Source organism: Phaethon aethereus (genome assembly GCF_964289735.1).
Source record: "Phaethon aethereus genome assembly, chromosome: 4".
Lineage (NCBI taxonomy): Eukaryota > Metazoa > Chordata > Aves > Phaethontiformes > Phaethontidae > Phaethon > Phaethon aethereus.
In genome coordinates, this window is record NC_138578.1 from 53,168,559 (window position 1) to 53,185,064 (window position 16,506).

Genomic DNA, 16,506 nt, shown 5'->3' on the forward strand with positions numbered 1-16,506 from the left:
ATCATAGAATATTTTGGGTTGAAAGGGACCTTTAAAAGTCATGTAGTCCAACCCCCCTGCAATGAGCAGAAACATCTGCTCAACTTTCTGGTCTGTAAAACTAAGAAATGCATTGCTTGTGACTTAAAATCTTTTAAAAAATATGTTAGGTAGTTCTACTTCTGTCTAATGACAGATATAGCATTAAAATAGACCCAGGAAGTCAGGAGTCCACCTGTGACTGAACTTTCTTCATAAGCCTCAAGACTGTTGCATGCTAGTATATGTGGGATAACTTTTCTTCCCTTTTCATTCCTATCCCACCTCTGTCTGTCTTCTCTAGCCAAGCAATGTGTTTTAATACTGCTAAACCAAAAGAAAAGGCTTTTAACGAGCAAGCAGTTTAATGATATTGCAGTATCCAATATAATACACTAAATTGTATTGGTTTACTAAATTTGGGGTTAGGAGAGAGGGACATCAGTGTTTTGTAGAGACAGCAGCAACTCTTCATAGATAGTAGTTGTACAAGAATTTTACCGTAGTAAAACTTAAGATAATAACTGGAATAACACAAGAAGAAAATAGAGAATCGTACTGAATCCTGCTAAGGTTCAAACTTGATCAGAGTATTAAATACTGAAAAAATTATTCTTAATCATACAACAACACAGGAGATTTCAAAGCATCTATCACAAGTTAAAAATAAAACATATCACAAATGACACTGAGGATTAGATTTCCTCCCATTAAGAAATGTAATCATAAGTTGTAGATGTAATGGTAAATTTTTTTTTATCAGACTTCAAAACCAAATCACTGTTCAACTATCTTTAACTTCAAAGTGGCTTGAGTTCCCACAGCACCTGTTGCCATCAGTGGTATAGAAAGCAGAACGACAATGGAAAATTTATTCAGTGATGCTTAGCATGGGATATAAGGTTGTTCCTTGTGAAAAGGATTTTCTCCTTAATGCTAGAAATTCATCTGACTGTATCTGTATCTATATGAAGCTCCCTTGTCCATAAAAAAAAAAAAAGAAAAAGACCAGGAAAACCTAAGTTAATGTTGCTTTGATATATTCATCCAAGTTTCAGGGATCACTGTATACCTGTTGAGTCCTACCAGAAAATCTCACTACTATAGTTGTTTGTACGAGTAATTTATATTCCTTCTGGGGCTAAAATGAAAAATAAACAAGAATTATGATTGAATTTTTAAAGAAATTATTTTGTTGACCTAGAAAAATTATTTTAGGTTTAAAACAATAAAAACACTGACTTTAATTGCTTGAACACACCCACACAAAAGAAAGTTTTAGGCAGCTTTTAAATATCGCAAAGAAAATACATGTCTTAGAGGATATATCAGGTTCTAAGTGTTGCCATTTGGGTCATGAAGTTAAATACAAATTATGTTCCATTAAATAGCCTAATGTGCAACATTTTGTGCAGTTTCTTTAGAAAAACATGTTAAGGTGTTTTGTAATTTTAATTTGAAAGTGTAACTTAGTTTTAAAATTAACTTGAAAATTATTGTCTTCTGTGTTTATTCAAAAGTAGTTTAATGAAGTGGAGATCATTCTTTCTAATCTCTGCATAATCATTTTGTCGTGAAATCAGATTTAATTAGTAAACTACCTTATAATGAGGCTATAAAAGGCTAGTTTTGAGATTTTATGCTTTAAATCCCTAGGGCTCACTTTAGGTTAACCCTTCCATCATCTTGTTAGAGAAGAAAAATACTATCCCACAGAATGAAGGGAAGAGTATTAGATTTCTAAATGAATAAGCATTTCTGAAAGGCTTAGAGAGAATAACCTCATATCCTAATTTCTGTATCCCTAGAAGTTTTTTTGCAGTGTAAGTACTCATCTGCAGCCAAATAATAAAGATGATAAAGCTATAATGAGACGTCTACGCTTTACTGTTGACCTCAGTTTAAAGCTGAAATTATTTTACGTAGATTTCCCAATGGAGAGTAAAATTTATATGATCCGTGCAATCTCAAGAAAAGTACTTTCTAAAAAAATCTCCCAAAAGGTAAAACAAAATAAGATCTATTTTAATGGAAAAATAAAATAAAAAACTCTTTCTTTTGTATAGCAGCTCTTTGAATTCTGTCCAAAGATTGTATGATACCTTTAAATTCTTCAGCAAACACGTAACAGGTAATGAGGCCCTGTGAGTTGCATCAATTAGACTGCGTTACTCTATATGACATGATACGACTGATGAAACCTGGCAAGGCAGCATAATGTCAGACATCAACCAGAAAGGTTTTTTCTAGTGTATTTTTCTCAAGCTTGTTTTTTGATAATCACAGTGCCTTGGGGGATACAGGAAAGGAGTTATGGAAGAACAGAGGAAAATTAATATCAAAAAGCAAAAATAAGCTATGCTTATTTGGATATGAAACTCTAAAGTAGTAGTGTGGTACTACAATGAAAACCTGATTTTATTTTCTTCCTCTAGCTATGAATAGTATCTCTTTGGAAACACTTCACTGTGAATGGGTCCAGTAAATGATGCATTTTGGTAATTAATTGTGTAGAGCATGCCCATTTCATGGTTATTTATAAACTACTATGGCAATGGGGGATTTATTTTATATGATTTTTTTTCTCAATTCAGAAGAATGCTTTTGTAATACACAGCTTTAAAAAACAATCTATCATAAGTCAGTATTAGAAATTCTTGATTAATAAAAACTTGAAAGATTAAGTTTACAGCTTTTCATTGATTATTTTTGTACCATTTTTATTTGTAAATTTGCAGCCTATTCCAGGAACAAAGGTATAGTAGAAACAGGCTAGTAATCCAGATATCAATATATTTCCCAGATAAGAAAAATATGGAGTCAGAAGTAGTACTTTTTGTTTTAGATATATTGCAGCTATTACAAAGTGAGAGTCTCTCACTTTAAAATTAAGCATTTGGCTGATTTAATTTAGACTTTTTATTCTACCTTCCACTGTTACTTTTGCTTTGTCTTTTTACTGTGTTAGCTCTTTTCTACTTTGTCATTCAAGGAAAGAAGAAAAAAAGATTCAACCTTAGGTTTTTTAGGCAGAGCTGTTAGAATTGCAGCTGACTATTGCCCCTTTGCACAGGGATGCCTCCTACTGCCCAGTTAAACATGTATTATAGAGCTTTTTAGGGAGGGAAGAGAACGGCATGGTGATGTGAACATACTGCCAAAGAGCTGGGAAACAAGCAGCAATAAGGAGCTGAGTTTCTTGCAGGCTCACAGGTTCCTTTCTGCACATGGTTAAACCTTTCTCCATCCCCTATATTCACCCTGTCCCAATGAATGGACAGCATCTATAGCGTTGTGGAGTCGTCTTCACTCCCTCTCCAGTTACAGAGCAAGAGTATCTGTTTGACTTTTACTTCTGTTATTCAAATCTTAATACGAAGTTTTCTGCCCTATGCTTTTATTTCATATTTCTCTTAACTGCAATACGATCTCTCTAAGATATTCTTGTAGCAGAACTTGAAACACTGTATTGGTCACACTGGTTGGTGAGAGTACAAAAAGGTATTGCAACTCAGCTTTATCCTGCCAGAGTACTTTTGAGAAAACAGATTAAGAAGGCCTAGCTCAATTTTCCTTTTTACTGAGACACTGCTACAAAAGAAGGTTGTAATTCTTTCTATAAAAACTTTCACTGTATGTCTCTCAGCACAGTTTGTCTTCCTCTTTTTTATTAAACCAAACTTGTAGTTAGCAGCTGTATAAGAAGTACTAAGCAAAGTGGAGGTCACCTAGTTATAGTCTAAGCAAAACACCTATTTTTTTGGACAACATAACTGAGGTTTTTTTTCTCCTCTGACTTTTGAGGTGGTTTGCTGAGTTAAGGCTAAAAGCACATTACCAGAAACTCCCGTTAAACTTACAATGTTTTATCTAAATTATACAAACATTTTGCTTTTTTGAAAAGAGTATTTCTCTCTCTATGATTTTTGAAGGAGAAGAGACTGCAATTTAATTCTTGTATTGCCTCCCTCATGTTCTTCTGATCTCTATACTTCCTTCAGACTTGGCTATAGTGTTCTTTATTTAACCATGATTTTATATCTGGCCCTTCTTCTAAGACCCATAAAAAGCATAGCATAACTTGATTTGTTACAAGTTTAGGTACCTTCTTCTACATCAGTTATACTTGCACATGTGGCTTTTTTATAAATCATGTTTAAAAAAAAAACAAGGCAAAAATGGATTTGCAAATTATACCACATAGGTCTTCCATCAGAATCACAGAATCACTAAGGTTGGAAAGGACCTTCAAGGTCATCAAGTCCAACCATTAGTCCAGGACCACCATGTCCCCTAAACCATGTCCTGAAGCACCACATCCACATGTTTTTTGAACACTTCCAGAGGTGGTGACTCCACCACCTCCCTGGGCAGCCTGTTCCAGTGTTTGACCACTCTCTCAGTAAAGAAAGTTTTTGTGACATCTAGTCTAAACCTCCCCTGGCGCAACTTGAGGCCATTTTCTCTTGTCCTATCACTAGTTACTTGGGAGAAGCAACCAACACTCACCTCACCACAACCCCCTTTCAGGTAGTTGTAGAGGGCGATAAGGTCTCCCCTCAGCCTCCTCTTCTCCAGACTAAACAACCCCAGTTCCCTCAGCCGCTCCTCATAAGACTTGTGGTCCAGACCCTTCACCAGCTTCGTTGCCCTTCTCTGGACACGCTCCAGCACCTCAGCATCCTTCTTGTAGTGAGGGGCCCAAAACTGAACACAGGATTCGAGGTGCAGCCTCACCAGTGCTGAGTACAGAGGCACGATCCCTTCCCTCCTCCTGCTGGCCACACTATCTCTGATACAGGCCAGGATGTCGTTGGCCTTCTTGGCCACCTGGGCACACTGCTGGCTCATGTTCAGCCGGCTGTTGACCAGCACCCCCAGGTCCTTTTCTGCTGGGCTGCTCTCCAGCCACTCCTCCCCAAGCCTGTAGCGTTGCATGGGGTTGTTGTGGTCGAAGTGCAGGACCCTGCACTTGGCCTTATTGAACCTCATACAGTTGACCTCTGCCCATCGATCCAGCCTGTCCAGATCCCTCTGCAATCCATGGCTGTTCTGCATTTAAATCTAGTTATGTTTTCTAGATGCAGCATATTAACCGTATCACATTTTCTAAATAACCCAGTCTGGATTGTTGCAAAATATTACTCACCTTTACGGAGAACTAATTTATTTTGTTTCCTTTCTTAACTGCTGGCTTATTTTTTTTCATCCATTATTGCTGCATGTCTGAGTGGTATAACCTGCTTTAGCACAGGACCTGAAGCCCTTTCTGGATAAAACTGAATTTTGTTATAATGATAATTAACAGTAATATTTTTCTTCTGAAAATAAGAAGTTAATTTAAAAATTGTCAGTTAATATTTTACCAAGATTCTAGCAATAGTTCTATAGAGTTCAATTGTTTCCATAATTTATTGAAACACAAAACTTTTCAGATATATGGAGCTCTATGTCTGTGTTGTGTGAGCTGATATAATTAGCTGAAGATTGCTTTGTTTTCATATCTCAAACATAATAATAGATCTCATTGCGAGAATTGTAATAAGGCTTGCATACGGTTGCTAGCAGTAATAGGAGAAAAAAAAAGAAGAGACATAAAAACTTTGCAGACCATTATGACCTCTTATGAGGCTTCTTCCTTGTCAAAGAGCAAAGTTATATAGAAAGACAGAAGTTGGAGAAGGACAGGAGGTAACAAAATTCAGTTTTAATGGAAACTTTCTCAGATTGATAGTAGTACACATGTAGGTCAAATCTACTTTGACACCAGAACAGTGTCAGGGAAAAATCTGTGAAGGGCTGCAAGTATCTTTTTCATCACACTAAAATATATGCTTATAGTGGGTTCAGTATGGTTTTGATCAAAGCCATCCACTTCACTAGATGAAAGTTGAGAACCTTGATGTATCAAGGAAACTTCAGAAGATACCTACATACTTATATTATAATAATATTCTAATAATATCCAGAATTAACATGCAGAGGAGTCCCTCAGTACCTCAGTTTTGATTTTAAGAGTATGCTGTAGGACTGTGAGTCTACAGGTAATTGAAATATAGAAAGGACTTCTAGAATAGTTAAAAGGAAATGATAAAGTAGAAATATGGCTTATGGCTATAAAAAGGAAATATGACAGAAATATGAGGAAATATGTGTGAATTGCAAATTAGGTTGGAAAAGTAGAAATAAAATATTTATAACAAGTACTGAAATGTAGAAAAATAAATTATTATTTGATGTATGTTGTTATTACAGTAGGCATATATCTAATGCCTTCAGAGACGAATAGGAATTTATGTATGAATGGGAAAGAAGATCTTGGATTTGACACATTCAGTTGGTGGATTGTCATTCAGGACAGATGGGGCTTGGGGAATGAAGTGGCACTAGAGGAAGGGAAGCACTTAATCACTTGAAGTTGGTTTACGCAGACAAATTATGTGACCACAGTACTCTATTTGATGTTGTAGTAAAAAGTTAAACCTTTAAGTAGATATGCCAGACTCTCAGTACCCTGAAGACTGAATGAACCAGAATTCATTTTTCATCATCTGTCAGTAACAAAAATGCATTATACTGATAGAGATTGTTTCCTCAGTAATTATTACATTAATATGTACCCCAAATGTACTGAATGAATAAGGTTTCAAATAAGCTTATTTAGATCTCAAGGAAGCACTTGATGTCCAGACTTGTCTGTATGAGGATTTTTATTGAAAGATAATTTCATTGCAGGAGTCTAAGGAACTTGGCAGCAGACCAAACTGTCAGAACATTACTCCTGAGGTACAACTATAGAGCTGATTACAAGCATATATATGCAAGCTCCAAGCTGTCTATGAACTGGAAATTTTACAGGCAGGCTAAAGTGGTGAGACTAAATAAATAAATAAATAACTTATCCAGGACATTGCGCAAATATATTTATATCTTCCAGTAAGGGTATAATGCATCCAGCCAGCTCAGGTTACAAGCAGCCTGTACTTACATCAGCCTGCAGGTGACTATGTAGATTGTTGGAGTATTACATTGACCTAATGATAACAACAGTTTGTTTCGGGGAAAAAAAAAAAAGCATTTATTTCTGGCACATGAAAAGTAACATGCCAAGGAACAAAATGAGTGGTCTCAGGAATGTATGTAAAGAGAAAGAAGCCTTGATAAAAGGAGTTTTTCTGAAAAGAGAATAGACCCAAAAGCAGACAAACATGCAAACAGTTCTAATAGCCCAGGAAAATGTGTTCAATTTCTTACGGCCATTCCACTGAAAAATACTCAACAAGGCTGCTCTGTAGACAGAGACATAGGAGGAGCCAGCATATATTTAGGCAGGAGAAAAGGAAGGGGGTAAAAAAACCAGCAAAATGACACTCTTTTGATATTTAGATCGAGGAAAATTATCCGCTACCTAGAGAGTCAATCTTTACATAATCCATGCTTTCTGAATGCCTCTCCTTCCATATTCAACTTTTTATTTTTTTCTTTTTTCATCATAACATCAGTTTTAAGAGAAGACAGATTTTAATCGTTTCCTCTCCTTCTGGGCTGTAATCTATTTAATTCTAAATAGATTAGATAATAATTCTAAATGTAATCTGTTAAATTCTAGATTTAATTCTATTCTCTTCTAAATAGGGCTTATGTTTCTGAGCTGATTCTCTACTACTCTGAACTATTCCTTTGCAGAACACAACCAGCAGCTTCCTAAAGTTAGTGAAGGGATTATTTGCTCCATTTTGGTACAGGGCAGTATTGATCCAGTGACTGATTTTAACTTCCAGATTGAATCTGGCTTTCAGGTTAAATCTTTGACACCAAGATTAATTTATTGGATATTTGTGAACAATGTAAGAATAAATATTTTTAGGAAAAACTGCCAATATCGCCATCATATTCCCAATCATATTCACATTCCCTGTTGAAGAACTGTGCAGAGTCCAAAGATGTATTTTAAAGTATTTCTAGTTTTGAAGGGTCTGAATTGCACAAGAACAGGCAAATCCACATGGCCTATATAAGGGTCAAAGACCAGTGGAAAATTGCCCCATTACTAGTAAGATGAGATAAATCTTAAATCAAACCAGACCAGCTTGTTTGGAAAACACACACTAAACATTCTGAAGGTTTTGATGCAGAAACTGGATATGAATTGGGTTCAGATTTTGCAGCAAAATTCTAACTCTTAAAAGCTGAGCTAAGCCTGACACTCACATACTTTCAGGGTTTGGCAGTTTTGAAAATGCACATTTAAATTAAAGCATTCAGACCCATCTCTATTTTTAAGATATAGCTACTCACAGGAGGGAAAGGTGAGTCATAAAGGAGCTCCAGCATTCCCATTTTCTTTTTTTGCCTTAAAGCACCTGCTTGTGATTTATTTCTGCCGGGAAACAAAATTCTATTGTTGGAGATAAGGGTCAGGTTGCAAAGCACTAAAGGTTTTAAGTTCGATGAAAAGAGTATTTGGCTCCAAATACTCATCCTATAATGGTGATACTGCAGGCCAAAAATATCTTGCTTTGTCCTGGAACAGTATTTGCATTAGATGCTAGAAGATGAGAACGTTCGGATTTCAATTTGTAAAACCTTCAGAGTAGGAGGAACACTATTACATTTTTAGGAAATATTGCAGGCATCTGACTTTTCCCAAAAAATAAAGAGATGTACCTCTTATTGTGAGCCATGTAATACATGTCAGAACTGCACTTTGTTTTCTCTGAACCCTATCTGAAACCACTACCAAGTGGCTTTTTTATTTTTATCTGGTCTTAAGGAAAATTTTTTACGCAACTTTCAGTACAAGATCATAAACTGCATGGTGAGATTATACAAGAACGTCACAACATACATCATACTTTCAAAACTTATGTGAATGAATGGGAAGATCTTGAGTCTACATTTAGGTAGAAAGTAGCAGAAAGAATAAATACACAAATCCTCACAGGGAGGTACTGTTTGAGTCCATGGCAGTCACAGTTTGAAACAAAGATTTACTCAGAGGAAAAGTTAACAGATTCCCACCAGTAACATCTTGGACCTCGCTACTATTTGTAGATCTATTTTTAAAGCAGGTATGCAGTCAAAGCTATGAAAAAAAAATAGATTTAAATCATTTCTGCTCTGCAATCCATTTCAAAGCTTATTCATAGCAGACTCCTATAAGCTAGGAATAATTTCACCTACAGGAAGCAACTCAAGAAAAAACACTATATCACCCATGAAAATATGGCCTCCAGCCTTCAGCCTACATTGTGAATTTAAATTCCTGTCTTCATTGTAGCTAACGATGAGTTTACATTTCACAGTGTCTAACAGATTTAAATTCAACCAAGACACAAACATAAAAAGCCATCATTTTATCTCTAGAAAGATATGTTATGTATATAGCTCTTGTATTTAAATTAAAAGTATGTAATAATGTGGCTTTGCTCCAGGTCCAGAAAGTACAGAAGTGTGTATGTGTGTATGAAGATCAAAAAGTGTAGATAAAAATGCATAAGAATTCAGAATGAGTAATGTAAATTCCAGAAGGAAGAGTGGCAAAAATTGACATATATTCTATAAAAGAAACAAAATTATATGTGGTAAGAACCATCTCCTAAAAAGAGAATGAAGCAAAAAAACTCTATATGCAGGCAGAAATCATTGCATCTCAAGAATGTATAACTGCTTTGAGATTCAAAATGCAAATATATTTATACTTCATGTGTACTGATGAAAGGGCAAAGAACCTATGTGGTAATGTTCTACCAAAACAAAAAGATTATACAGATGAAGCTTTTTATAAACAAAATGAATCATCTAATGCACAAGGCCTGGTGACAGCATTTTGGAATGTTTGGAAACCTCTTGTGTCTTTTAACTACAGAGGCAGACATCTGTTAGGAAGAAAAAAAAAGAAAGATCAAGATGTAGACTGTAGAAAAGATTTATAGATTATAAGGATGACAGTGTTGAAAATGTAATATAAGGAGTGTTGCTGATCAGTGGGGAGGAACTGAGAACATGAAGGTGGAAGGATATCTGGGAAAGGGTTACCACCATGTAGAGAGAACATCTCCTGTTTGAAAGTTACAGGGAAAGACAACAGAAAACAAAATCCAATTGACTTCCAGAGGTCAATTTTAAAACCTCAGAAAATTCATAAGATTCACAGGAATCCTCAGAAAAAGAGTTAGAAAGGATTTTGGATCACAAGCTGAAGACCATCATGTGATACAAGAAAGTCAGATATGAAGCTAGAATGTGTAAAAAGAAGTAGTGCCTGCAGATCTTCTGCTCTATTCAACACTGGCAAAGTCCTTTCTAAAGAGCTTACTACCATTGTTCAGTAAACAACTAGATAGAATCCAGAGCCATGAGATTGATTAGTTGTCCAGAAGCATGACCTCTGAGGGAAGACAGAAAACGATGGTGCTGTTTAGCTTGAATTAAAAAATATCAAAGGAATATGATATCAGTCTTGAGGCCTTGAGAAACAGCCTGCCGAAAAACAAGGGATGCTTTCTATTAGTTTAAAAAAAAAAAAAAGAAAACCAACACTTTTTAATGGAAAGAATAGTGAAAGACTGAGATAGTTTGACTGTAGAGAATGGAGAATTTCCTTAGTTTTCTTCTAGAGAACAAATTATACCAACATCTGTTGAAGATGAGCTGGGTGATCCGGATTTGGTTTTGAACTTAATGATCACAGCAAGGAATGAGCCCTAGAGAAGATCAGATATTTTCTTTTTATCTCTAGTCACAAGCCAACTAATGTAAATTCAATAAAATTTGTTCTTTCTAACCTTAGAAGTAATGTCCTACTCTTTGCAGCTGTCACTATTATAGGAAGACACGCTTCTCATAAATTTCTGCATGTTTAAAAGAATTCTCTGTATTAATTTTATTTTAAATGTCACATGTAGCTGTTTTATTCACATAAATAATTTTAAATGTTTCATATTATTTATTACTGCATTTTAATACTTTATGACTAACTAACCTTTTGGTCTTTTTTGAGCTTTTATTTATCAGAAAAATCAGTCACTAAAGGAATCCTACCTCACACTTGAATTTAGACTAGAAATTATAAAAAGATTATTTCCATAAAAAACAAGAATATTTTCATGGGATACTCATTTAAAGTTGATAACTAAGATCTTATAAACCTTCTAGAAAATGTCAAATTAGTAGATTTTATGAAGTTTTAATGTAAAACACTTAGCAAGTCTAGATGAAGGTTGCAGGCAATTTAACAAGGTCAATCAGATTTCAGTAATGTCTGGAAGGTGCCAGTATAGCAATATACTGTTGTTGTTCTACGTGATAAGAGTCAGCATTCTGGCAGAAATTTACACCAGAATAATTCTTACTAACATATGTTAGAGAAAGTCCTCTTCATTGTAGTTTTATTTATACTCTTCAAGGACTTTTTTTAGCTATAGTGCAGTGTTTAGTGTGAAAAAAAAAGGTGGGTAGCATGACCAAAAAAAAAGAGATCAGTATATGCATTTGTCGCTAGCTCTCCATTTGTATCCCTAACTAACCACTCATGAAACCTATCAATAACAAAACTCTCATTTTTTTCGCATAGAAGTGTTCATGTTCAAGTTAAGTTTAAGCTCTAAGAAAAAGAGCTTTTTCTCTTTTACAAAGTAAAAGAAAAACAATAGCAAATAATTTTATTCCTTTCTTAAGATTTTTCTTTTCATTAAATAGAGGAACACTGAAGTCTCTCTCTAAATTCTGAGCAAGTCATAGCACACTTGGGCATTATGAGAGAGGTGGAATATTGCTCTGCTATAGAAGGAAGGGCATGCACACCCAACCAAGGTCCAGCACGCAGTGTTTGTACAGCCCTAGAACCAGCACCTACTTTCTTGGATTCCTCTGCTGCCTTTCAGCATGTGCTTTCAGAGGCAGGCAAGCCGTTTGCCAGCCCTACTGTCTGCACTTCACATACACTTAACAGCTCTCCTCTGGCTTGTTCCAGGGCAGTCTTTCAGAGTTCTCATCCCTTCTAGACCATTTCTGTCAACCTGTGACTAGTCAACAACTTTATTTCTTTACATGAAAACTTTTGTTTCTTGGGAGATTTGTCATTAAGATGAGCACAAGTCCTTCAGATAGAGTAGAACTTCATTATGTACTACCACTCCTATTCAAAATTCTTCCACCTACAAGCCAAACCAGTTTTTTTCCAGCAGGCACTTCTCCAGGGGCAAGCCTCCTTTTTCTGAGATCTGATCATCAGACAAGAATCTCAAGGTAAGTCTAAATAGTATATTGTATGTGGGTGCAAACAAGTTTTCCCCTTACTTAAAATATAACTTAGACACAACCTGGCGTGAATGGTCTTGAAACTGCTAATTGCATTGGTGTAGACCCTAGTCTGACTGCATTTGCCTCGACTCTCAACAGCTATGAGATACGGTGTTTATGCCTGGTCAGATATTTCTGGCTTAGAAACATATCCTCCATAGACCTTCTCCTCCTACTTTGTCCTCTGTTACAAGCAATCCCTGAAGTGTTTCAAATGGGCTTCCCAGATCAGAGCGAGCATCCTCAGCTCTCAGTTACTCTCTTTCTTTAAGGAATTAATCTTTCTTCCTCTTACCTCTTTCTTAGACTTTAATTCCTAAATTTGGGTGTCACCTGGTTATTTAGGTTCAGATAAATTGAACATGACAGGGGCAGTAATTTTATAGTCATAAGACTGATCTAAGGGCCCCTGACAGCCTAGCCTCTCCAAATGTATATCACCAGTGTCCAGTAAGTTTCCAAGAATAGAACTAATGCATTTTTTAAAAGTTGTATTAAGCAGTTCCACTGTAGAAATGGGTGACTTTCGAGTTGTGAAACATCTGTGAACAAATTCTATTTCTCTTGTATTTAGTTGTTTGCATGTCAGTAAATAATTTGTGATGTGATTTGATCATGATTACTTTTTTTTGACTTCCTAGGATTTGAAATCCAAGGTTTTTTGACATACATCAGAAGCATGTTTGTTTTATTATTGCACAAGATTAATCCTTGGGATTTAGTTGCCTGTGCAAAACTTGTAATTAAAATGCCAAGATTCATTTTGGCATACTAATTTTCAAAACATTGTGATGGCAAACATACTTGTCAGTAAATTCATTCTATAGAAAATGTACTCGAAGCAAATATAAACCAGATGATGCTGCTTCTCCATTCCTTGCCAGCCCCCGTCTCCTGGAACTAGTAGCTTGGAGCTTGAAATCAGTGTAAGGTTTGCCTTTTAATTGTATAGGAGAAAAAACAAGACCTGAATGAGTAAACTAAATTGATGCTTGAGTTTAATTTTTTTTTTTTAAACAGCTATGAATTATATAGATTGTTAAAACCCATGGTTTGTCATTTTAATTGCCTCATTGGTTTGAGAAGTTTTAGAATTTTTAGAGCTACATTGCCCATCCTTTGGGTTTGAATTTGCAAGGCCAATAGCTAAGCATTCTGGCAGTAATCCTACAAAGCATTTAAATCTGTGCTTGAATTTTGATCCTGTGAGTTGTACCACTGAAGCTAAAGCATACAATGAGGAACTTTGCAAGACTGGAGTATTAAATAATTCTTAGGATCTCAGGTCAGAGCTGAGACTGTATTGAGTCACTTGTTTTTTTCTTCTGTGTTAATTAGCATCCCCATTTATTAATTTTTAAATAATTTATCAAGATCCTTTTCCTATTTTATATTTAAATTCCTTGGGGAAAAATTATCTTTTCACTTTTCTTCTCCGCTTTTCAATTAAACTACTTTCACTAGCATATACTTTATGCTTGATATATTTTTAAAAGTCATTCTCATTAGTTTCACTGACTGTCACTTCTAATTTATAGTATTTCTTCTAGAAGTGTTAAATATTTTTATGTTATTATATCATATTGTACAATTTTGCATGATACAGCATGCGATTAATATTATCTATATTTTCTTTGAGTGATCTCCTGTCAGGCCTTATTAACTATTTTTGTTTTACTTGAACTGATGTACAGAGTTTTGGAATATTCCATTCCAAACCTAGGAGATCAGTGCTTATCTAGGAATGCAGACTTTTTGGTCTCTGTTTACATAAATGCTGTCACAATCCAGTATACTGGTACAAACCATATGCTTTGCTGAGGTGGGCATTCCTAGGTATGATACTGAGCAAAGTTAGTGCCAAACTGCAGTGTTTTGAAACAAAGAGCAACACTACAAAGCACTTTAGTTTCACAGAGTTAATTAAAAAAATGGCATTAGAGTTGTATGAACAGAACACACAACAGATGTTCCTGGTTTTGATCACATTTTGGCAAACTAAAACATCCATGGTTAACCATATCGACATTTTAAAATAATATTATACAGCTACCCTTTAATTTTAATGGAGAGAAAATTAAAAAAATTTGGGTTTGGCCATAAAAAGGGACCTTTCTCTTGTACTTTATGTCCTGTCTACAGTTCGTCTTTGCATGGTGTACTTCCCATGCTTCTGTTTCAGAAGTTAGTTACTTTTGGTATATGTTTTCAATTTCACTTTTAAGTAAGCTTCTGTGCAATGAGGGGAAGATGAGAAAGCTGCATGAATAAGCACACTTCACTACAAGAAGGGATAGGATGAATGAGCTTAGCAAGGTAAAGCAACCAGAGACCTCTCCTTTCAGAAAACATCATACCGTAGTTGGTAGCTCACATTAAAACCCACATGTCAATGTTTCCTGATGGTATATGTTACATTCATGGATAAATTGAATGCGTACCATAAATTTTACTGATTTTATCTATGAAGAACACTTGTTGTAAGACTTATCTTGTATTGATCCTGTCAACACTAATATCAGTAGTGGGTACAGTGGGATATGTTCCTACTAGCTGTTCCTACCTTGACAGCATTAAAATTCAGTTTTATGGTAACTGTTCTTTAGCAGATATCTTGTTTTTCATTGAAGTTATTAGATAGCAGGTTTGTAAAACATTTGAAACATATTTTGTGAGCATGCTAGAAAAAGACTGCTAGAGCGTAGGTCTAAGCACAAACGCACACACACAGAGTCATACACATACAAATGCCTTTCAGTTCTTCCAGGCAGCCTTATTCCTTTACAAATGCCAAAATGTCATTTAGCTCAAGTGGAGACTTTGCCCTTAAATCATCATCATTCTAAACCAATGTGATACCTAAAGCGTGATAGAAGTGACAGCAAGTACTATAGGTTACACCACTTACTGTGTAGCTAGGAATAGTGCTTTTTCTTGTCCTTTTTCTGCATCACCTTATGCAAAGCAAGTATGTTATGGTGGTCAAAGGTCTAGATACAACAGCACATAAATCTTTCAAAGTACGTGGACATCATGCTAAGACAGAAGAAGCATTCCAAGATCAACAAAGAGAAAACACTGGCAGTAACCAAATGCTAGGTTCACTTGAAAAATTCCTTCCCCAATTTATGGTCAAAAGCATGAGGTGGGATTGGTAGTTACATCTGAAAGACCTTTCTCATTAAATCACTTTTTAAAAAATATTTATTTTCATATCAAGCAAACCTCTTGTACTGTTTTTGCTATTTTTATCTTAGCAGCATTACCAAATGAGGGACTACTTTTTAAATCTGTTTTTACACTTTCAGTGTGCAGCAGAGAAAAAGCAATAGATAAAGCATACTGTGCAGAAAGAGTATTTATCAACAAGTTTGTTTCCTGTGTTAGCTGTCAGGACTGTTTTCAGGCTTTTTATACTGCAATATCTTTTCTTCTCACTGTCATTCTTGGTCTTGTCTGCCTGGTATATATTTAGATTTAAGATGAAAGCAAAAGACCAATTAGAGTTTCTGAATTTGCAGTTCGAATAAAAATACTCTTTTTTCTTTCTTCATGACAGCAAAGCTAAGAGTAACTCAAAACAGTTTAATTTTGGCAAAGCATTAATGTGAAAAATTAGTATAGATATTAAAAGGAACTTTTAGTACAAAACAAGGAAAGGAGCAGAGGGAGTATCCTGCTGAAAAAAAACAGAAGACATTACTTAAAGTGATAAGATGTCTGGAGACCAGAGGGAGACTAAAGGGCAAGGAAGAATGAATCTAAAAGAAATAAATTCCTTTGGAAGGTTTAAGAATATAAGAACAGAAGTCTTTCCAAGTAAGGTTCTCTTCAGCGAAAGCTGAAAGGCTGGATTGGTAAGCATCATGACAGTTTCTTAATTGGATAATCTAGAGAAATATCTCTTAGAGTTGATTTGAAGAAATTGCAAAATAAGAAGGGTTTTCTTTTTTGTCTCTTCATCTATTTCTGAACTTGGCAAGGTCTTTTGTTGATAGCTGGACATAGGAAATATATTTTTTCTGTAATTTTACCTTAAAAGTGGTAAAACAAAAGAATTGATTTCATGAGGACTGTCAAGTTCTGTGATGTTCTGTTCCCTAGACATGACAATCCTGGTGCTCAGTGTTCAGTATTCTGTTCTCAAAGTGCCTCAACTTAATGTAGTTTAATGTCTAAGAGGAT

The 16,506-nt window shown here is 35.3% G+C and overlaps 1 protein-coding gene across 3 annotated transcripts in view; it reads left to right on the forward strand.

The window, feature by feature from the left end:
• SGCZ (sarcoglycan zeta) overlaps window positions 1–16,506 on the forward strand; it is a gene marked incomplete at its 3' end in the record, with an annotated part of 510,669 nt that overhangs the window by 454,370 nt on the left and 39,793 nt on the right. The gene's annotated exons all lie outside the window — the stretch shown is intronic.